The 25,232-nt window shown below is 37.7% G+C and overlaps 1 protein-coding gene across 5 annotated transcripts in view; it reads right to left on the bottom strand.

Moving 5' to 3' along the window:
• LOC124162791 (zinc/cadmium resistance protein) overlaps positions 1-25,232 on the bottom strand; it is a 214,086-nt gene that overhangs the window by 70,394 nt on the left and 118,460 nt on the right. For 4 of the 5 annotated variants that reach the window (XR_006865678.1, XR_006865677.1, XM_046539428.1 and 1 more), the window contains one exon: positions 17,953-18,039. The exons of the other annotated variant lie outside the window; for it this stretch is intronic. The gene's annotated coding sequence lies outside the window, so the exon portion shown is untranslated. The remainder of the gene's footprint in view (positions 1-17,952; positions 18,040-25,232) is intronic. 5 annotated transcript variants of the gene reach the window in all.

Here is a 25,232-nt window from a genome sequence, read left to right as displayed (position 1 = left end):
TATATAATTTTTACCTGAAAAGCATGTCTAAGAATTAAGTTTATATTATTCCCAAGAAATATACACTGATACACCTAATATCTTTGCCAAGGATTAATTATGGCATGGAAATATTGAAACATAAAAAGCGAAATTATTGTTAAAGGTATTTTCAATGAGATATATTGCTTTTGTAAAACCACACGGCAATACTCATTGTCAGTGGACTCGAACACTTATTACTTGGGGACTCATTATAGAGCGATTAATAAAGAAACTGAAGGGAGGAGTTAGTAAATATAAATGACATTAAAATTATCATATTGAGCTTAGATACAAAATAAATACCATATAATATGAAAAGTGCTATCAAGGGCCATCCAAGTTATTGGAAATAAAAAACTTTTTAAACTTTTCGTTTTTTTTTCGAGGTCCCATCGAGCCGAGGAGCCCATCTCTAGATGTAATCAAACACACTCTGGTTACTTCGTGAATTCATTCCGTACAAAGGATTTTCATGTATTTCACATTTAAAACATCACGTTCAAATAAATAAACCCACAATCCGGGTTTTATCGCCCTACATCATTCTCAGGTAATTGATAGAGGCATTTTTGTCCTTATACGAATATAACTAAAAGCAAGAGCTTGGGAATTAAGGATTTTGGGGTTAGTGGATTGCACGTAATAGTACTAAGTTTGATATCCAAACTCAATTCCAGAAAAGATAGTTAATTCTTTAAACTATTCAGCAATACAATTTTTTCATGCCCTATGCGGGAAATCTGTATAAGGAGTAGGGACCACGCATATTCCGCTCCCGCGTTTATTCACGTGGATTCGATCGAAGCCCAGGGGTTCGGTGAGTCACGCTCAGGGTTTTGGCGGAGGGGCGTGTCCACTTTATTCATCACCACGAGAATTAAAATACAGCGACGGGGCCAATGAATGCACCCAAGAAACTTGCGGAACTCAGAAACACCAAAAAATAGTCACACACTGAGAGTTGAGAACTTCAAATTTAATCTTTAAACCAACATTGGAAAAAAAATTATGGACGTGGTAAGCAGGAATTTAGCGATCCATTGAAGAGAATATGGAACGAGGAGAAGATGGTATCAACCATCAATTGCACTATTTTCACCCAAAAAGAAAGACTGGATGTACATTTTGAGGGATTTCCATGACTGGAAGTGAATGCTAAGGTAAAGACACACAAGGTTGGTACAAATAATAAAGGAAATTAGGTAAACGGCTATTTCAGAAAATATCTTCACAATTATAACAATCTTAAACTGCTCTAATAAATCCAGCTTTAGAACTTTGTCAATAACAGAATTCGTAATTGGTCATTAAAAACACTGAGGTGCCGAAACGCGGGACGGTTGATTTTAAGTGAGAATTATTGCGACTGTGTATCATTATGAACATTAGCAACATCCAAAAAGTCACATCTTCTTTCGGATTCCTAAACTCTAATTAATTAAGGCTCACAATTCTGTCGTGGATTACTTTCGTCGCGGTAAAACTAGTTTCTCTCGAATTATCGAAATCGATTGGAGGAAAATAAGTGATACCAATGGGGAACATGCACAATTTTTTATAACCAGATGAATAGGAAGACCACTATCTAAAATGGATTTGGTAAAAATTTCACAGGTGACCTGTGGTTTTTTACTGAGATATCACTCTTTAAAAATAATTCTTTCTCGGCAGCCTGAAAACACTGCGTCATGGGGCAATGGACGCGTGACGTCACAGAACGATATCGCTAGAGACCATTGTTTATATTTTGACAAGAAAGTAAGTGGATGAATGATGGAACGGCATTTCGAGTAAATTATTGCTTTTGCTTCTTAATTAGTGATTTTCACTAATCTTAATTGATTATTTCATTCAAGCATAACAAGCATAATGGATGCAAACGAGAAAAAAGAGAGAAAGTTTTACAAATCTTATGTCGTGCCCTGTTGCTCAAATACCTCAAATTCCACGCCGAAGAAGGTTTTCATTTATGTCCCGAAAGATTCGAAGAAGAGATTAAAATGGTTGAGAGCCTGCAGAAGAGACGTAAATTCTATCTCAAAATTTTCAACAGCTTTCTGTTGTGAGGATCATTTCAGCGTACGTGCCAGTAAGGTTGCAAATCTTATTTTTGTGAGTTACAAAAGATTTAATTGAGCCAAAGGATGTTATTGCAACGTAATATAAATTGAAAAGTTGCAAACAATCACATCAAAGGAAAAACTTAATAATGAACGGAAAAAGTGTTATTATATTTCAAGAAAAGTATTATTATAAGATTTGTCTACCGTGTTGATGGAGACTTTAGCGGGGTGGTGCAGCATGCGCAGCAAGGTTTTCGGGTTGACCTTGCTGCGCATTTTTCTACCGGTTTAAGTACGTGTGCATGGAGCTTTGATACTTGCATTTTTCAATTCATATGTATAAATAATTGAGCACAGGTTCCAGTGGCAATGAAGCTGACAAACTATGTGAACTTGAAGCTGATTCAGAGGATGACCGGGAGAGTAGTTCAGGTATTTCCTCTCAAGTGCCATCAAGTGTTGGGGTTCAAGTACGCACTAAATTCAGGAGCAAACAAACGCAAATAAAAACATGTGTTTCTGATAGGGCGACATCACCAAAAAAATAAAATATGTAAATACCCAGACACAAGTTTGAAGAGAAGGAAAGTCAGTGAAACTTGTGAGGAGTCGAGCTCTGAGGAGGATGTGAGTGAGGAAGATGGGTACAGTTTTTCTGATAATTCATCTAATGACTCAGAAGCTTAATTTCTTAATGAAAATGACTCAGTTGAAAGAAAGCAAGAAGCAATTGCACGAATAAATTTATTTAATAGAAACCCTAAGCTATACATGGGTGAAAAAACACCTGAAAACTGTTGCTTCATTCTGGGCACTCTTCAGAGAAACACAAATTTACATAATATGTCCATGATCATGCAAAATCTAAAAAAGATTAGACTTAATGAATGCTTTACTATTCTCTCTGATGACTTTAGCATATCATTCCGCACAGCTAGTAGGGTGTTTCATGATGCAGTTCCAAAAATATCCCAATGTATGAAACAGCTCATTATATGGCCAGCCAAGAAAAAGATATTAGAGTTACTGCCCATACCATTTCGATCAAGGTATAGCCATGTACAATCAATTATTGATTGCTTAGAAGTAGGGATAGAAAAACCATCGGACCCTGTAAAACAAGCTCTAACATGGTCGGAATACAAGTCTGCAAATACTCTGAAGTACTTGGTGTCTAGCTCACCTGATGGATTAATAAATTACATATCTAAGGGCTTTGGAGGTCGGATATCTGATTCACTGCTTGTAGAGCAATGTGATTACTTTAAATACTTGCCTTCTCATTGTGCTGTGATGGCTGATCGGGGTTTCAAACACATTGATAGCTTTCTTGGTACAAAAGGCTGCTCATTAATTCCACCCCCCGGTGTTAAGTCTGAAGTTAAGAGCACCAAAAAGGAAGTAATGGAGACGAAAATATTGCCAGCTTGAGTATTCATGTTGAGCGTGTTATCAGACGCATTAGGGAATTTAAAATGTTAGTTCCTCATGCCTGTACAGATCACAATCTTATTACCTTGATGGATGATGTGATAATTATATCTTGTGGCTTAATTAAACTTCAGGCTCCATTAATAAAGTAGCATACTTGAAAAAATGCCGACAATGGATAGGGAGTGCAAAATAATTTTATTACAAAAATATAACAAGAAGCATATGGGGCCAGTTCTGGGGTAACTAAAAAAAACTAATCATGTTTACAGCTGTTGAAAAGAATAGGAAAAATATTTTTCTCCCAAAACCTTGTGGCGGCAGCCACAACATTCATTACAAAATCATGGTCATACTCAATCCATTGACAAGAAATATTCTTTGTCTTCTCAAAATCAGGAGCAGCAACACAAAGTGCAGCTCCTTTTTTCTTTTTTTCAGAGATAGTGTTATATTATGAGACACATTTAGTTTGCTAAATGCCGAATCGTATTTTTGGTGAGTGAAGATGTTGTAATAATTCAGAATTATTAGGCATTAATCATACCTGAAACATAATTGTACATTAGTCTATTATTTCAATGCTTATATTCTAACGACTATGGAGCTGATATAAGAGAACCGCATGATAAGTTTGGTATTAAAATTATGGGCAACTAATAGCTAACCGCTGATGAAGGATAGTTTATTTGATTTCAAAAATAAGTATTTATAAACAGAAAACAATGTTAAAACTTAAAATTTTTCCTATGCATTAAATAGCTTGCTTACCTGCTTGCTTTCACTCCACGCATCTCGGCGGCGACGAAAGAATCACTGTTTTTAAGGAAGGCGGCCACAATAAAGGAGTCAACCATAGGTAAATTGTCTGACTGCGCCTTCTTAAATCCCATTTCAGTCATTTTGTCAATCAGTTTTCTTTTCACCTCATTCCTCCAACAATCCCCCTCTTTTTCCATCAACAACTCCCTAACGACATTAAAGATCTGTATTCATTGAAAAACAGCAGTATTTAGACATCGAATTTTACGGAGAACTGAGGCCACTGAGACTGAATATTGTTCGGTGACGTCAAGCCAATGAGAAAGCGTTCCGGGTCACGTGACTTTCGTCGATTTTTTTAGAATTTCATTAGCATTTTACAGCATTTGTGATTGACGTAGACAACTTTGGCTTATATATTCGGATTGGTGAGAAAATTCTCTATAAGATAGGCTATAATAACGGGAGAAATAAAGTTCATGCATGTTCCCCATTGCAGACGAAGAGACGTTGGCCACCCCAGTCCTGCAGGAATTCCCATGACAGTGATACAGAAATTCCTCCTTTCCACGTGGCAGTTCGATTTAATTAGTTCGAAGCATGTACTCGCGGACACACGTGACACCCTGTCGAGCCGTAACCTTGACGTCGCGACGACTGGGCGTCGTCCGTAGCGTTGCATGCTTTGTTACATGTCCAGCACTCGGTCCAAGGGGTGAGGGAAAGACTGGCACCATGACGACGCACGCTCCAATAGCAAACACGAACATCTTGTTAAGCCATCGCAAAGACTTTCAATCGGAAAGTTACCATCATTTACCAGGTCCCCCCAAAAAAACAGCATATAATATCTGGGGTAAAAATATTTAATCCGCGAACAAAATAAAATAGAAAGGAAAGCTGAGGGATTCGTCATAAACTTCAATGAGCGAACTGAGGGTTACACATCTTTTCCACCAATTAGTCTGAGAGACGCGAGAGGCTTGCAGGATACGTACTACCCTTAAATTTCTTGAAAAATTAAGTTAATATATTTCTGAGCAACAGGGAAAAAAATCCCAGAATCACACTATACTTCCAGTTCTGACAGAAACCATAAAACATATAAAAAATCTGTCGATCGGATGGGAATCGAAAATCATTTCCTTTCACCCACGTAATGAAATAAATGCGGGGTGCAACTCGGTCTGTAGTAAGATCATTCCAGCAAGCATTTCATTTCCTTTTCTCTGTTCCTTGTAAACGGTTGGTGTTATAACTCCCCACGCCACACACCTACTGATACGGCTAGCGATGTAGAATGTAGGTGAAAGCTAACAACGTCGAAGACAACTTATAAAAACTAAGAAAATATTCCCAGAAAATGATACTATCTAAAAAAATCGATTAATTTCAAGCGCAAGTTTGCCAACGAACACTCCACGAGCTCCACACGAGAAACTGAAGAATTACTCATTAATAAATAGGCAAAAATAAAAAATAAAATCTTTGGCAAATCCAAATAAAAAATCCATGCACAAAAGTTATTTCTTTTTATTAGCTGATTTAAACTTTTTCACTTAAAATTTAACGACAGTGAATATTTTCAAAGTTATTCCATGAGAGTTTGGTGGAGAGATTTTAATCAAATACATCATTGAGGTTAATCAATGGGCAACGAAGGTACGCATTCGTGCTTACTCCGTTGCTTTCTTAACGGATCGCCCCGATTTACGAGCCGAAGAGTCCTACTGGAAGCGTTAGCATCTACAAGACAAGACCCCGACACAACATTGACATTTCCTCTAGAAAACGCACTTGGAGATATTGCGTACCTACCTAACTGGAAGAAAAGAAGCATACAGAGTAATACATTTAGAGACAAACAGCTTGGACAAATTGGTTGAATACTGAACTTAATTAGAATATTAGCACTCGCTGTAACTTCTACGAATAGAAGAAAAAATTTATTTCATGCATACTGACCAAAATAACTTTGCACCCGTGCGGGCGACTGCCTACTAAGTCACTTGTTTCATGCAATACTATTTCCACTTAAATCATACTAAACGCGGCATGCCCTTAAATAAATTGTTTCCAGTGATTTCTGACTCTGTAAGGTGGAACTTCTGGATCAAGGATTCCAAAATTACGTATTCGTCAACTTAGAAAGTTGTGGAAATTACGAGAAAATTAGTGCGGTTTCAAGCACTTGAAACTCGAACACTCAGAATTCTTAAAAGGTCTAGGATCTACTCATCGTTCTCCGAGTACGTCGATCATATTTTTCATATTTTCTTAAGCCAGTGTATAAACTTTTTAGTGGAATTAAAATATGTTTTAGCTTATTGGCGTAAATCTAAAACATCGTCATTTACTTGCTTGTCTATTTTAACCAAAATTTATCATTTTCCATAATACAAAAAGGACCTCATTGGATACCAAATACACAGCTTTCACAACTAAGGTAATTGACTTTTCAAGTCCCACCGAGAATCCCTCCAAATCTAAATTCAATCCGTAAATTTTAGATTCATTGAGCCATTACCTTAAACTTTCAGTGCCGACGTAATTCGTAAGGCGAGCCGCGGCAAGTCTTTAGCAAGAATTAAAAAAAATTCTTCATTTAGATATAAAATGGTATTAAGCCATAACTAGATTTTTCAACTTTTTCCCGAAATTCCACGTACGTATGATGGAAGAGTTGGGAGGTTTAAATATTCGTAAGAGCGTTTCACCGTTGGTGCACTTCCATTGACGAGGGACGGTGGATCAGCCATGCTGAAAATATGCCGGCCCACCCCCTTGATTTCGGATGAGGGGCTGCACTCAGGAAAGCACGAGGGATAATTATCCCTCGCCTCTTCGGGACTAACGAGAGACCAAATATCATAATTTAAGTGCTTAAACCGCTAAGCATTCATTTCAAGCATCCGGGATTACGAAATAACCGGAATAGCTACTTTAACAGATTATGTTCGTTTCACATCTACGACAAACGGCGAACGGCGAGGGCACTGAAAAAATATTATTGCTAAATAGCCTCCTTTGTTCGTTCAGATCATCCTTCGTAGGCTTCCTACGGATATATCACAAGGCAGAATAGGAAATACTGAATTCTAAAATTGCAGTCACACTAACTCGGACTAACGCTTCGAGTTAAGCCAGAAGGATGGTATGATACTTACGAAATTATTTAAATTAACTATTCATTAGAGAAATTCCAAAACATAGAGAGTTCCGTGGGCCTATTCAGACATTTATGACACCTATAAATACAAAACAATAGAAGATAAGATAAGATAGGTCAAACAAGGATTCAATGGCTGTAAAATAGGTCCTTACGAAGTCAAGTATGCATGTATATAAATTGTAAAGAATCGACAATTCCCAACTAATAATAGTTATCAATTGATGATTGTGGATTTAAAATTATAAAATTCATGCAAAAGTTTAAGGGCGAAATTTAAATGCAAATTTAGATAACCGCCGTAACCGCTTGCTATAGTTTTAAAGTAAGAAGTAATTATAGCAAAAGAAAATAATTCCTAGTCTTCTCAAAACACAAGGAGAGGAGGCAAAATTGAAAATAAGTTCTTATCGAAATATTTACATATCCTACTTACTTCAATAAATAAATAACACTATATATACATATAAATATACAAAAACTCTACAATACATACAAACCAAAAAACGCAAAATTATCGCAGATGGGCTTTTGTCGTCCCTCGGACTAAAGTTTCGAGTTAAGCTAGAAGGATGGGATAATATTAACGAAATTATTGTATTGTCTTTCGAAATTAACTGTTCATTATTTCTACGACCCAATTTCGATAAATTATTTATAAGGAAAATTAAAACCATTATCATACATGAATACGGTCGTGAAATGTATAAAAATTGTAGGAAAGTATCAACAAATCTTCTCAGATTAACCCACTGCAGAGTTTCGGTACAAGATCAAAACTCAAGGAATATAGCACTCTGAAGAGAGCTAATAACAGAGCCGGAAATAGTAACAACCCCATTATCACGAAAGAATGGTTTCTTACTCGGAAAAGTTGAAATATCCTTAAGTTAGCCGACATAATTTTGCCGAATTTTGACAATATTTAAATATTAGAAGGTGGCATAGCTGTATGAAATATGTCTACGTTACCTTATGCCCAAATCATTTCATGATATAATATTCCAGGTTCAGCAAGCTGTTCAACATGGGTAAGACAATGACCAGATTTAGAAACCAGTATGACCCTGACATAATGTATAATGTGGTAGATAGACAGGTGCGGTAGGTAGGGGATGGATACACGCTGGAAGGTTGAAGGATAGTAGCGGAGATCAAATGTATTGAGTAAAATAGTAGTCAACCTTATTTTAAATTGCTATTAAATATGGATGCATTTGTGCTGCGGTAGAGGTGGCATTATAAGTATTTAGCAACTTATGCATTTAACTGGAGTAGAAAATTAGGTTGACACTGAACACCTCTTTCTTGAGAATCGCCATTTGGGGAACGAAGAAGTAGCTAAAATGTTAATTTTGGCTGCAGAATCTATTTTATGACGGCAGCAAGAATGACTTGGGTGGCTTTGGATAAGGTAGTGAAGGAAAGGAATTTAAAAATGTTTACAATTATATCGCTCCGTATTACTACTTTAGTTGCAATAAATCGTTGTGAATTTATGCTATTGTTATACTATATTTGGCTATGGTTTCACTATCCCAACATTAAATTAATATAGCTGTATATTGACCTAATACGAAGCCAATCGGTGAGTAGCGAAATTGAGGAAAATGCAGGTGCGATTTCGAGTATTTTAATACCCTTAACTAAAGTATGACTGAATAATATTGCATACACTATGGTTAGCAATAACAATTAGCACATAATCAAAATTGCTGCTAAAGCTTTTTAACGAGCCTGAAAATTTATCATTATTCATGCGTCACTCATTTTCAACTATTTTAACCCACGTTTTGCATTAAAATCTCTAAAGCAGTACTATGAGTAGAATGATAGCGCAACGTATTGAAGTGTCTAACAGCTGATGTTATTTTGATGCCAAATTATTTTTAAGCTATTATATAAATCAACAAAAACATCTTTTTTAATTACCAAATAATATCGTACCATATTTGTAGTTTCGTTTATCTCAATACATTTTATCCCGCGTTATTTCATTGCATTAGTCATTTAACGTAAGCTTTTACCTTATGTACCACTTGTGACGACGTCACTGTTCGTTGGGAAGGCCTTCTCTCTCAGTGGTTACGATTTAACAGGACGAAAGCGTGAACCAACAAACGACATATATCCCAAGGCACATAATGGAGGAGGAGCTTATCACCCTTCGGAGACAAACACGGCGCGGCGTGGCGACATAGGGAATTTAAATGGATCGGCGTGGCTGTGAGGCCAGACGCGTTAGTGCCTGGCGGTCACCAAAGACCAAGTGTGAGGATGACGATGACGTCATCAGTGATCCCCGCAGAACTCCAACGATCGGTATCAATTGGATCTCATACGCATCCTCCAAGACCCTCTCATGGACTTACCAACACACAATGGGGTCTGGGCGATCCTCATTGTCAGAGGTAATAGAGTCACTTCCGACGCCGTACCCCCCGCAAATTGTGTGTATATTTATTTAATGAAGTTATTTATTGGTACAAAAATCATTTTACATTTTATATACAAGATATATGAAGCATCAATGTTAATATACAAATGTGTAGGCTATAAAAATAGAATTCATGTTATGAACTCTTGTCACTAGGTAGGAATTCATTAACCAAATTATGAAAATTGTACAATACAAAAATCTAAAATGCGTAATTGTATTAATATTAGTCTTATAAATATTTAGAAAATAAGTCCTCTTGAGCCACTGGTTTGTCAGGAGGTGCTTGCAAAAATAGTTAGGAAGAGGAAAACGCTTTAGTTGAATATTCGAATTCCTGAGGAAAAAAAGAATGTCACGACCCATCACGGCCTTGTATTCCTATACTATTCAAATTTCACCAAAACAGAATGTGTTATAGGTATCTCTCGACAACTGCTGATCTTTAAGAGGACGTGTACCTCACACTTGGCGGGATTTTTTTTCGACGGATTACTTATTAAAATTTTCAAAATTAAGAAAAAGTGAAAAGTTTAACAAGGCGTGTGCTCTGCACCATACAAAGATTGGCTACTATTTCAACTTGAGAGTGTGGATTTCCGTTGGCAGTATATACTTAGCAAATTTTCACCTGTGAAAATGAAGTCAAGTTTTCGAATTCCGGTTTCAGGCAAATTTTTGACCAGTTTCTACTTTATATACCCCAAACATTTTAAGTTATAAGCAAGTAATCCGTCGAAAAAAAAATCCGGCCAAGTGTGAGGTACACGTCCTCTTAAAGATCAGCAGTTGTCGAGAGATACCTATAACACATTCTGCTTTGGGAAAATTTGAATAGTATAGGAATACAAGGCCGTGATGGGTCGTGACATTCTTTTTTTTCCTCAGGAATTCGAATATTCAACTAAAACGTTTTCCTCTTCCTAACTATTTTTGCAAGCACCTCATGACGAACCAGTGGCTCAAGAGCACTTATTTTCTAAATATTTATAAGACGAGGATGACAATAACACACACAATAATCAGCATTCACTAATGCTTCCCCTATGTGTACATTGAAAATTAGTTGCACGATAATAGGTATGGTTTTTATTCCGTCGCTTCAACGTGAAAATCTAATTTAAGCCTCTATAAACCTAATACGAGATAATCTGTAAATAATCAGTGGTTAATTACCGAACATAAACTCTGATATTTTTAATATGATAGAGAAAGTTTTTTCAGGAGTAAAAAGTCATTGAAAGAAAGACATAATATTAAACCACATGAAAAAAATTGAGACCGAATGCAGGTTTTACTTTAAGGTAATAGATATATAGCACGCAGACTTATCCGTTCTTATAACATTTCTAAGAACGCTAAAGGACATTAAAACACACAAAAACGAAAGATGTACAAAAAAATGGTGAAGGCAGGAGTATTCGGTGACATGCGACGGAAGAGAATGTAAACATAAGGATTGCAGCACGATTCCACAAGAACCCGCACTACATGTGAATAATGAAACTGACGACTGTACGCTGCCACAGACACACGTTATTCTAGTGAGTGCGAGGAAAAGTCCTGCTCAACGATTTAGTACTACGATAAAACGAGCAAAAAATAAGTCCCCTACGATAAAACTTAAACAGCGAAAAAAAATTTAGCCAGCGAAACGGAAAACTCCAAAAGACAGAGAAACAGGGTCACACACGTCTTCCAGTCCACTGATTGTGAAACTTTTACGCGAAAAAACACTGCCCCGTGAAAATAACTACCAATGAGGAAAGTTCGAGAAGAGTTACTCGAGCGTGAATCTTCCGAAGAAGCAATAAGGAAGATAGGGGGAAAAAAAACCCTAAATGTTATCGTCGGTACTCGAGCGGGTTGGGAATTCAGCAATTATAAAGAGGCGGCAATCGAAAAAGACAAGAGTAAAAGAAGCGGATGTGTACACAAAACCCCTAGTTCACTCTCCTATGTCAGGATTGCGTCTCCCCCGCCAAGTGATTAATTCTCCAACGGGACTTGTAAGCGGACGATTAGCGCTCTTCCGCCGCTCACTCAGCGGACCGGAAAGCGCCAGACCCGAGAGTGACCCGGAGGTAAACAGCGGAGAAAGGATAGGGAAAGAATTGGAGCGAGAGAACAAACTATGGAATGGTGTTGAGGGTGGGGGGGGGGGGTCAACAATAGGAGTGGCTTATAGGAGAGGAGAGGGGTGTAAAGGAATCGTAGTACTATCTCAAGAGTACCTAAGGACGTTCTCGACAGCACCAATAATCAAATTAATTTGATCTAGAGTTCACTTGATGAACAAGAAGGATGAAATCCACCACTACTTGTAAAATGAATCTTTTTGTTCATAATCTGCGTATATTAATGGAGTAGATTGTCGTGAGAACCTAATAAACGTCATTTTCAAGAAAATATCAATATAAAAGATCGTGGGCTTTCCCGGCGATTACTTTGTCAGTCTTAGTCCTGACGATGATGAGGGAGTTTCCAATCGAAACGTTATCCTTAAGAAGCCTCACCCGGTGACAAATCCGAGAATATTTCATCAACATTTCAATATGTATTACTGACCACCACAACAAAATACACTTTCCGTGCTATATTATCTTGGAATGGCATTTTAAAATAGCTAACTAAATGCTCTTACGGCAGTATTGCCCAAGCGAATAAAAAATATTCATTACTGCTAGATTTTATCAGTTACTTTAGCAAAAAAATTATGAAGTTCCCTGTACTTAAAGAATCATGTTAAAAATGAATTTTCGGCTCGTTTAAGAACTATTTTAGTTTAGTGAGTTATTGTCAAACGAATGCTTAAATTGAGTGATTACGTCAATTTAATTAGGCGCTGCCGCAGGGCAGCGGCGTAGCGAGGGATGGTTCCGGGGGGTCTGGATTCTCCCGAAATATAAAAACACAATTATTTTCCTTCATATAAGAAAACAAAATATTGAAAAATCATGAATTTACAAAAATATTTATTAAACAAATGAAGTTTTTTCGATCATGAAAAGTGGTAAAATTAATTAAAAACCCATTACTTACTACCCTATTCAAAAATTTCCCCCCTGGTTTTGGACCCCCTCGAACGAAATTCCTGGCTACGCCACTGCCGTTGGACAAGTAACTGGAAAAAGTGCTTACTTAAAAATGTCCACAGTATTAATATCTTGTTCCGTGGGGATCGGGTTGGTGTGGTTGCTAGAGTGTTGGCTTCCCACCCGGTGGGCCCGGATTCAAATCCCGGCAGCGGCAGAAAATTTTCAGAGCTGCCCGATCCCTGCTTGAGTGTTGTGTGGAGGACATTTAAAGCGCAACACTTCGTCCGTCGGATGGGACGTTAAGCCGTGGTCCCCTTGGCGCCTTTCGTCAAGAGCAGGCTAATGACGACGCCAGGTTTCTCTCCACCCTACCCCTTCCCTCATGGCGCAAATGACCTCAGCTGTCGGTCGCCTCCTCCAAATACCATATAATACTTCTTGTTCCGTTCACCCAGTCTTGGTTTTGATAGCTTGGTGGTGTAACAGGTAAGATGACCATTTGCTTAGAGCGTAGAGCGAAGCGTGGCAGAAATGGGGGTGCTTGAGCAGAAAAGTCAAGCTTACTATGACCAAAACTTTGCCAATATCATGAGGATCAATGCGTGTTTATAGACGATTTTTTATTATAACTAGTTAACGCATTAAATACACTGTCGAACTCTCGCAGTAAATCTTTTTTCTTACTTTATTGTCAGGCTTCGCGAAGTTATACCTCCAACATCATTTCCAAGGGAAAAATTACTATCAATCACCACGGTTACGTCGTACAAATAGGTTAGCTGCGAATAAAATTTACAATTTAAAAGTGTAACCTAGCCATTTCCATGCACTCGATTTAGTATTTAATTTGATCGCATCCAATGGAAATCTATCGTTCGAGGACCGGTCATTATAGTACAAAAGTATGTTCACGAGGATATCCTCACCAGTAAAGTGGGTAATAGACACGGGGTTTTTACATTTTAAGTAGCATCAGCAATGATCGGAAAACTCCGATGACAATCACCGGCTGAATACAAGTAATTGTAGAGGCAGTTCCCATTTAACTTGGTGCGTTTACGGAACAAAACTTAGCCAAGTCAGAAAATAAGTCCAAAAATAGTCAAACTTAGATGATGGCAGCACTCTGACCACGCTAAACACTCGGAAACAGCGCCTCCAGAAGTTCAAACCTCCTTGATAACAAAGGGCAACGATCTCATATGACAATTTAAGAACTACCTCCAGCGTAGGAGATATTTAGCTGTCATCGCATCAATAATTTCGGTACTAAGGGTATCAGTAAAAATTCTACGCTCATTTTTTTAACTCAGCGATGACCACCAGATGTATTGGAGTTAGCTCGTAAATTGACATGCGACATCCTTGTCCTTCGTCATCAAGTGAACTCTAAATCATGCTAGTTTGATTGATGACGCATTATAAATGTCCTAAATGTAAAAAGAACGCTCGAAAGGATGTGTTTGAAACTGGTCGGAATTATTAAGATCGGTTGTATAACGAGCTGTTGCTTCCGAGTGGTTGGAAACGCGATTGCAGCGTGGGTGTTTGAACATGTTCGCGGACTCGAAAGCTTTTACCTGCGACATCGACTCAAATGCGATTGGCATTTCAAAGCACTTGAAGGAGAATGCTCTCGGCATATAAAAAAGGCTGAAGTTTCTTTCCCGCACAACAATGGTCGAATGATCAGCCGCGGGCAAAAGATGGCACGTCCGACTTTACTCGTCAGGAAGTTGAAGTAGTTTTCACAGCGAGGTGGAGAAACATTTCTTTGCCTTTCACGTGTTTTCAGTATGACGATAAATTGAGGTCAACTATGGCAACGCAAGTGGTTTATATTGAAAATACAATTATGAGCGTTTCGACGGAAAACAAAACCTACCACCGAGAGGAAGGTTCTGAGGAGGACATAATAAGAAAGGGGCTTGTTCACCAATTTCATTTCCCAGTCCATTGAGACAAAGTTTGAATAAAAAAACATAGAGCCGTATTTTCCCGTTTTTGAACAGACTGGAAGGGCTCGCAATGTGGGTGTGCAGAAAGGAGAATGCGAAATGGACGGAGAGAAAAGTAATGAAGAAGTTCTGGACAAGAGGGAAGTTTCAACGTGAGAAATGGACTAGACAAAAGGTTTGTATTGAGAGAGTAAGGAAATAGAAGGGGATGTTAAAAAGAATTAAAGGTAAGAATGTCAAGTAAACAAGGAAGGGGAAGGAAGGGAACATTGTAGATAGAATGAAAGGGAATAAACCTTATTAGGAATTGAAAAGGGAAGTCCAATTTGGAAGGGGAGACATGCCGTGGTGATCTACACCTACATAATACCCTGCGAGCCACCTCTACGGTGTTTGGCAGGGGTAACCTGCGAAATGATCCATGTAAACCAATCGTAATCGGTAGAATATTTTAATGAAAAAAACAACAGATCCGTCACTACCTTCTCGAGCTATTCGCGACGAAAAATCGATAGGTTTCAGGGATCACGCAGAGCTTCCAACTATGTAAAATAAGATTAAGTAATAAAATATTATACATTAAATTCCTTATTAATATTACGTGCAATACATGCTTAATGCGGATAAGAAACTTCTACAAAGAAAATACGTGAGATTGAGAGAGTACTGAGCGGGGAGGGGAAGCTTAACTCTTGTTAGAGGTAACACGCGTGATAAGATAATCCGGGAAGGGGGGGGGGGGGAGAATAGAGTTAACGGAAAAAGGAATATAAGACGCATATGATGAATGAAAAAGGGAAGCTTAGGCAGAGATGGGGGACAGGCCGGGGTGGTTCGAAAAATGTTCCGTGTTAACCTTCCCTCTCCGGTAGAATATGTTTAATTATATAAGTATTCGTATTTTTCTGAAGTAACGTGGTTGAAATGATATTTTAACCTTTCGGCTACTGCATATTCCCGCATAGCGTTCAGTGCCTGCATTCTCTGGGTATTTCTAACTGGTAGACATTCGGAGGATGCGACCTTCAATTTCGGTAATTAGCGTAAGTGGTAAGGGAAGGAAATAAAGGGTGGAGAGAAATGCAGGCATTGGCTTGAATATTTAACTAAACGAGCCAAGGGGACCACGAATTTACGGATAAATAACATGAAAGGGAATGAGACATACGATGAATGAAAGAGGAAAGATTAAGGTGAGAGGGGGAACAGGGTCAGGTGATTCGGAAAATGTTCCATGCATACCTTCCTTCGCCTTTAATGGACATCCGATGGACCGAGTGTTGCACTTGAAGTGCCCTAAAAAGAACTCAAGCAATAATGGGGGCGTCCAACTCGGCCACAGAACAACGCTAGACCACAGAGGGTGTGCGCTGTCTTGAATTAACGATTATGATTATAGTAATATAAAAATATCCATCACAAATGCAATTTTAAAAAATAAAAAATATACACCCCCGCTATAAAATTGGACAGAATTTGGAAACAAAACCATGAACGAATTATACTTTTAATAATGTCGGTTGCTGGTATCATACCACGCATTTTCAACGAAAACTTCATCCACCCTCACGTCACTTGAAAAATCCATCCAATAACCCAAAATCAAATTTTATTAAAGACATGCAACAATGTCGGAAAATTTCTTAGACCACCGCAGTAAAAAAAATCGAAAATGACTTGGATCTTGCTCATCATGTGTGATTAAGCCAGAATAATTTTAGTCTGAGATAAGCATTAAATAATAACAACACCGTTACGTCTCACAAAGGCACACATACAGGTTATCCGGAGGAGAAGTGTCACACGTGTGGAGAGTTATATAATGAGAGAGACTCCCATCCCCCACGACAATCTAACTCAATGAGTTGCATGAACGGATATTGGCGTTCAATTACCCCACATCTCTCCAATGACTGCATGTTTTGTCAATGCCCAGATGGTTATCGATCTAAACTAGAGTACCTAGGTTACGGCGCGTGGCATTGATAAACTCTTTTGTACTTTCAACCTTGCTCTATCTTGAAAATCTCATCTATATTTCAAGAGTATCACGATTAAGTATACACTTAGCTAAAAATATCAAGGGAAATTTTAAATGCCTTACCCCATGAAGAATTAAAGAGTACAAAAACTCTTTGGCACATTTGCCAAGTAGTGTTTCTGGGTGTCACGACAGCCACACCCATTTCGTACTATTCTATAATTTGAATTTAAAGAAACATAAGAAATCTTATAACCATATTAAAAAGGATACTCATATGAAAATTAATTTCCTTCTTCAAGCCGCTTGGTCAATACATGGGGTTCATAATTTATTAAACAATTGGGTTTCTTTTATACAGACAATTACTAGAGTGATAGCAAATGGATAGTCAATAATATTCAATTCAATTCCAAAAAAAACGTATGGTCGTTAAGAATTTCACAGTAGTACGAGTGACAAGATAATATTAAGGAAACCGGAAGATTAGGAAATCCATAAATAGATTAAACACAAATTAGAGGAGCAAATATCTTTCAAAAAAGATAAGGCTACCGACTAACCTACAATGTACATTTCACTACCAGAGACAATATATTTTCTGAATGCGATGGATAAGAATCACATACTCAATAGCCAGTTAAGAATACTTGATATCAACTGCGCCCTTGACAAAGACAGACGCACAACCTCATAAAGCGTCATTACTTCCAGATGATCGAGAGAGAGAACAGACCATTCACTCAAAGAAATTATGGGCTCATAAAGCCAGACTAAGACAAAAACATATATGGACATGAGAAAGATAGTACAGAAACTCGCAAGGCAGTCGATACTCAAGTGCGGTATATTCGAATTTATACTGCGCCTATGAAGTATTTTCCTGAACAGAATTTAATTGACCCGAAATTTTCCTGAATTATTTGATTTCCTTGACCGGTGTGAACCCTGTACTAAACTTGTACACAACAAAATCAAAAATCCTGAATGCTAACTAGCGCGACTTAAGCTTGAGTCCTCATAATTTAATTGATTTAAAATCCTACATGCACTAAAATGCAGTTTAGGTGTAAAAATTGAGATAACTACCTTAGTTAAGATTGTGTACGAAGACGGGAACAGCTGTCTACCCGTTGACAGGCGAAGAGAATTCCGCAAATCCAACCATTGGAGAACCTAAAAGATCAATAACCATTATTATTTCCAGTATATTAGGTAAGAATTCAAAGTTACAAAACTGCCTAAGTAGAATGGCATCATTAAAACTATGTATGGTCCAAAATAACAATTACTAAACAGAATTAAATCCTGAAATAAAATACAGATCGAATGGCCTTTCTCAAATAATAGATAAATAAACATTTTACTTGAAACTCAGCATAAAATTTAAAATTTAAACTAACCCAAGACCTCAGCATTAATGTTTCAACTTCATTTTTCATAACTTACGATTTTTCAGCCCATAAAACTGGAAAATTAACCATAGTTACGTTGAAGTCTTTAAATTTACTTACCGCAGTTAAAAATTAGTCCATGATACCGATTTATCTTCATGTACGCATTCCTTATGGTGATGATTATGTGCAAGAATGAATATAACTCCATGATTAAGTTATAAACAATTTATTATCGAGGAAACTCCTTCCCAAGTTTTTCTGTAACACCTTTTGATCCAGGAATGGAGAGACAGAGGGAAAGACTGTAAATTATGCGTATGAATTCGTTCCATCCAAGAATTTCTGCGCAAAAAGTACCGCGTAACGAGCATGGCGATACAGAAAGTAGAGATACATGTCGAGGTAATATTCGGTTGAATGATGCATGTCCTGGAGAGAAAACCCATTATCAGCCTGGAGGAATTTTATTTCGCCAATTTGAAACAAGAGGGGGGAGAAACAGAATATTTTTGCTTCTTTTTCAGCACTTGACCTCCCTTAATTACTCTTTCTAGAGGTAATTATCCACCCCCTTCTTGCAATTTAACCTAGGTCAAGCACAGAGAGTTCTCTCAACCAAGCTGTAATGCTTCCGTTCCACATACAACCTCGAGGGTCCAAGTAGACTTAAAGGTTCTCGGGAGATTATACGACAATCCGTTCATTGTCCATTATCACTGCTTACTCAGCTAATGACGAGTCGCAAACCTACTTCATCCGCTAGGGAGGGAAACTTGGGGCATGTGCAGCGAGCAAATTCCACCGCAGGGATCATAGGAACAGGACCGAAAGGGATTAGAAATAAGGAGTTGTTGAAATAGACTTTGGAAAACCTTTGATAAGGATACAAAAGGGATTTTACAGGGTATTCTAGAATTAATATTAATACAAATGATTGAAAGGCAGAAATTTGTACACCCATACATAAAATATGCACACTGTTGATCTGCAAACATCCTTTTAACTGTACTGGTAACCCAAGATTTTTTTGGAATAACTACTTCAAGCTCACTCCTTAACTTCAAACGTAAGTCTAATGCATACATACGTATTCCGTATTGACTAAAAAGTGATTACGCGATGGTACGTCCGTCAAGAAGGCTTATAAATTCTGTACCCCTGACTGAGAAGAAATTCCAAAATCTAAAACAGAGTTCACATACTTGAAGAGAAAATATTTGAAGTAACAATTTAGTCCGATGACATAATAACAATTATGTAACATGACTTCTGGAGACGTAGCGACTAAATCTCTGAACTATAAGCTTCAGCGAACTATCGAATGCCTAATCTGAAGTCTTTAATAAACACCAGTTTTTATTTAACAATAGTGTACAATCCAGTGGAAGATTTTTACTGACATATCTGAAAATAAGCAAAAAGAGTAAAGGTATAACAATATAAATTATTTTCAACTTTTTCTCGCAGACTACAAATAATAAAATAAATTTTCAATGAGCCCTGTAGACTCAAGATAATTTCTTCATATACAACAAAAACCTTTGGGCACATGTTCCACTATAATTACATTTAATTGATGTTAAATTGTAAACTAAGTGTAATAGCGGAACATGCATCGACAGTTAGTTGTATATGAAGGGATCACTTTTGATACTCCGCCAGGCTCATAGAAAATTTATTTTTGTCGTAGCTGTTCGCGAAAGTTTTTCATAAAAAAATTGTTTTTACATTGTACGATAGTATTATTTTTCTTCTTTTTGGATTTAGATAAAGCATTTTAATTGACCAAATGCTCATAAACAAACCCACAATGTACGATGCCATTATCTGAAGTCCTTTCATGATTGAAGCAGAAATTTCAATGTGGCATACGAAATCTTTCTTTTAAAGATATCAGCACCACCATCGGATTTAGGTGGCCATTTTTTTGAATAAATGCCCATATTTAATTTTAAATTCTGAATAAAAATCGAGATACAGTTACAATCACAATAAAAGTGCAATGATATTGCATTGGAATCCAGTTCTGAGTTACCCTGAAAATTTCAACTTGATAACTAATCGGAAAGTGGGTTACAATTGAGTTGATTGAGTTGAGATTTGACCCGGAAAACATGACAAACCACAAAAAGCAGTTTAGAAAAACGTTGTAAAATTAAACGCCACGACCTGGATTCGAACCTATATCCTCTCAATTCACGGCGAATATAAGAACTGGATTTCATGAGAGACCAGCAGAGTGGTCGACTATTTCACGTTCCGAAAAATTGACGGCCACAACCGCTTCGCGTGACTGAACACGTGATTTATCTCCTACCGCAATTGATGTCGGGCAGTCACTAAGTACTGCCGTACTGGCATTGAGAAATGGTCCATTCCGAATGCTCGCATCACGTTTATAACTATGCAGGATTCTCAGATAGGCCACTAGATATTTAGTCACTCACCGCAAATTCGAATGGATTCACAAAAGTCGCCACTCGCATCACTGATGGCATATCCGATGGATCCGAATTTCACGGGGAATGGAGCCATTATTAGGGCTGTTGAGCGAAAGTTATATATGTGACGATAATATCTATCAAATTCAAAAAGTTTCAATAGAATCCAAAGCTCCAAACGTGATGGAGTGAAATTTTTGCATAGTGAATTCCTCGCTTTTTCTTTGCCTTCGGCACCGTGGCAAATAACATTTCAGGCGAGATTTTTGATGTATTATTACACATCGGTACAAAGCACCACTTATTTTGAGCTGCAGCAGCCATAGCTTGCGTAGCGGTCGCGTTTTCAGAAGTTTAACACCAACGAATGCCGTAGTGAACGGTCTATGTTGTTGCTCGGTATGACTTGTGACGTCATTTTCCAAAAATTCCGCGTTCCTGCTATTTTCGCAACCGTTCGAATTCTTCTACTCTTTTTAATCAATTTTTGTCAAAAATACTGTTCCATTCGCGAAAGCAACTATCAACCTCATATAAATTGAGGGTAAGAATTTTTCAGTACACTTTCAGGAAATCGGTTCACGAGCCCCTTATAAAATTTATTCCGACCTTGGTTTCGACACTTTTGTCACTAAATCATTTTCAAAGTCTTTACGGAAAATTGCAAGTCCTTATTTCAATATAATAACCTTTGAATGCAATTCCTTGCGATAGCAAATACTATACTGCATATAATGAGATTAAATTCAACACTACACACTCATCACACGACGCTATGGATATTTTTTAATGCGGATCAAAAATGCGCTCTGTTTCCATAGCAACATAAATCGAGCTTCCATGGGCCGGACTGGGGCCTCATCAATGAGGTCTCTTTGCCTGCCATCAAAGCGCGCGCATTCCAGGCCGGGACAATGAGAGATTCCAGCGGCCTTATCACTGATGACACATTGCCTCATCCGTCTACTAGCCCAGCAAACTGATTCCGAGACGAGAGCATGCGTAAACAAAACAAACATTCTGTCGTTCATGAGCATGGAAGCGATGACGATGCATCGCGATGATGATACGCTGATGAAGTCGCTTGTGGTTACAACTAAGCAAATAACTATGCCATTTCGTCACTAAAATATGAAAAGATAAGCGAGTGCACAAAAATAGGAGGAAGCGACAGTCAATGCGGGAGTATTCCAGAAGTCACCATGGAACTTTATCAAGAATTTAAGGGGGCGAAAAGACGTACAGCAGACTCATTACGTTTCCATGGCCACGAATATTACAAATGAGGATCCTCAAGACGCGGTGGCGTAACTTGGAATATGCTTTGGTGGGGATGGGATGGCCTGAGGTGGCGACCCCCCACCCTCGAGGCTGTGGGGGGACCGGGAAAATTTTTGAAAAATTACATGACCGAAACACATTTTACACCATTTTGTCACTTAAAATTTAACTTAAAGCAGATGCAGTTATTATAAGTCAAAACTAGACAATATCTTCAAATATTTTTTTTGTTTATCTGAGGCTTTGGGGGGGGGGGGGATCTATCCCCATCATCCCCCCATTCTCCATCTCATTTTTTTAATATTTAGTAATTTTTCACGATGTATCACAAAAAAGCAAACATTTTTAGATTATCTCCAGCATGTCTCATGTACCTACCATGATAATCGGCTGGAATGAAAATTGGTTTACGCGTTTTTTTGTGCTTGTGTCACATAGTGCGTTGTGACTCCTTATGGTGACGGACACAGTTGACTCTTCTTTTGAAAATTTGACAATAATTGATATTTAAGTTGGCACTGTGTTTTTAATGTTTTCTTGTTGTCAGTGGTTTCGGTTGTCTTTTGTGGATTTTTTAATCAGTCTAGGCTCTGAGGAATAATAGTGAGTTTCGGAATGAGTTTGTTTAATCGGATAGGAAGGGATTAGCTGAAGTTTCTTCTTCCACTTCTCTGGTCTGCTCTCCTCGTGCGGCCATAATTAGAAGTGCTTGTCTGAAGCGCAATGCATGGAGCAGTGACTATGTTAAAATTTAGCTCTTCGCATTCTCGTCGGCAGAATGAAATCGTTAGGATTTATTTTTGTCGTATGATTAACTAGCGAAAGGAAAACGGGCGAAATCTGAGCGATAGCATGGTCGTCGTATTTTTTGTTATTTTCGAATGGATATTCTTTAGGTCTAATTCTGCAAAACTGGGTACGTCAGTCTTATAGATTGCGTGGTGGTACATTTACAAGAAAGTTTGCATTCATATGAAACGTTCCGAGTGTTGATACAGCCAAAATCTTCGCAGTAATTTATCACCTTGGGAAATTTCAGGTGGCTCAGGAAAAAACCTGTACCCTGAGAAGTTTAAATTAGTCTTTAATGAATTGAATCAAGATGAAATCCACCACTACTTGTAATTTTAATATCTTTATTAATAAACTATGTCAATCAATGGAGTAGATTGTTGTGAGAGCGTAGTACACTTCATGTTTGTAACATTCAATGTATTTGGCTGACTACCAAAACAAAATACTTTTTCCGTGCTAGAATTTCTTGCAATGACATTTTACAATCATCACTTACAGGCTCGTATGGCAGTTCTTGTGCAAAAATACGAAAATTGCTGATTACTGACAGATTTTATCTGTCGTTTTGGCAAAAAGAATTAATAATGATGTTCGCTATACGTTAAGAAGCATGGTAAAAATAACTGTTAGGCTTGTCACCGTCTTTTAGTCACGTGAGTATTTATCAAAGGATTGCTGTAATTGTAGTAAAATTAGGTCAGTTTAAATTTTTCGTCAGGACATTGGAAAAATATTTAACTTAAAAATGTAAGGATTGAATCATTTGTGACTTCTAAGTACCCGCATTTTGCTTTGAACGTTGCTGGATGTCATTTATGATTGCAAAACATTTTTTTGTCATAAATGTGGAAGTTATTTGTTTGGACTCGCGCTGTCACTACTCCACCTCCTTCAAGGGGCACACTACTTTGGCGTTAAGCGTAACGCTCTAAAAGTTGCACCAACGAATCGTCCTCCATTTTTTCATTAAAACTCTTTGCAACACTGCTAGTATAATTTATGTTTGCATGCTTAAGGTATACTTTCGATATTTTGGGTCTTGTTGATGACGAGGTGCAAAAATCAGTGGAAATCACCAAAGCATACGCAAGCATTTGTAAGCGCGGAGTTTCATTAACTTAATTAAATAGCGGCTAGATAATGGAGAGCCGCTTCAGAAAAGGACTACCGTCCGAAACGCAGCCATCAGCTCGTTAGTGTTATCATCAGCAGTGATGCGTGGGGAGCGATTTCTCTCGGCCACTCCACGGACGTTGGTTGACGGCGGGTGGTGGATTCTGACGTTCAGGGTGTCGAGCGACCGTGAAAATCGGGAATATGCTTGAATTTTAAGTCCCTGGAATTATGCATGAATTATTCATGAATTTTAGCTTCAAGCGGGAATTTCAAAATCTTATGTTTCAAATTCTTCCAGTTCAACACCCATTTTCTGGCCTAAAATGTTTTTGTCGTAATTTTAATTTCAGCAGCAACGTTCAAAGCAAAATGCGGGTACTTAGAAGTCACAAATGATTCAATCCTTACATTTTTAAGTTAAATATTTTTCCAATGTCCTGACGAAAAATTTAAACTGACCTAATTTTACTACAATTACAGCAATCCTTTGATAAATACTCACGTGACTAAAAGACGGTGACAAGCCTAACAGTTATTTTTACCATGCTTCTTAACGTATAACGAACATCATTATTAATTTTTTTTTGCCAAAACGACAGATAAAATCTGTCAGTAATCAGCAATTTTCGTATTTTTGCACAAGAACTGCCATACGAGCCTGTAACTGATAATTGTAAAATGTCATTGCAAGAAATTCTAGCACGGAAAAAGTATTTTGTTTCGGTAGTCAGCCAAATACATTGCATGTTACAAACATGAAGTGTACTACGCTCTCAGAACAATCTACTCCATTGATTGACATAGTTTATTAATAAAGATATTAAAATTACAAGTAGTGGTGGATTTCATCTTGATTCAATTCATTAAAGACTAATTTAAACTTTTCAGGGTACAGGTTTTTTCCTGAGCCACCTGAAATTTCCCAGGGTGATAAATTACTGCGAAGATTTTGGCTGTATCAACACTCCGAACGTTTCATATGAATGCAAACTTTCTTGTAAATGTACCACCACGCAATCTATAAGACTGACGTACCCAGTTTTGCAGAATTAGACCTAAAGAATATTCATTCGAAAATAACAAAAAATACGACGACCATGCTATCGCTCAGATTTCGCCCGTTTTCCTTTCGCTAGTTAATCATACGACAAAAATAAATCCTAACGATTTCATTCTGCCGACGAGAATGCGAAGAGCTAAATTTTAACATAGTCACTGCTCCATGCATTGCGCTTCAGACAAGCACTTCTAATCATGGCCGCACGAGAAGAGCAGACCAGAGAAGTGGAAGAAGAAACTTCAGCTAATCCCTTCCTAGCCGATTAAACAAACTCATTCC

This window comes from Ischnura elegans, chromosome 7, assembly GCF_921293095.1.
Source record: "Ischnura elegans chromosome 7, ioIscEleg1.1, whole genome shotgun sequence".
NCBI lineage: Eukaryota > Metazoa > Arthropoda > Insecta > Odonata > Coenagrionidae > Ischnura > Ischnura elegans.
Note: the sequence above shows the minus strand (reverse complement) of the source record. Positions and strands in the feature narration are given on the sequence as shown.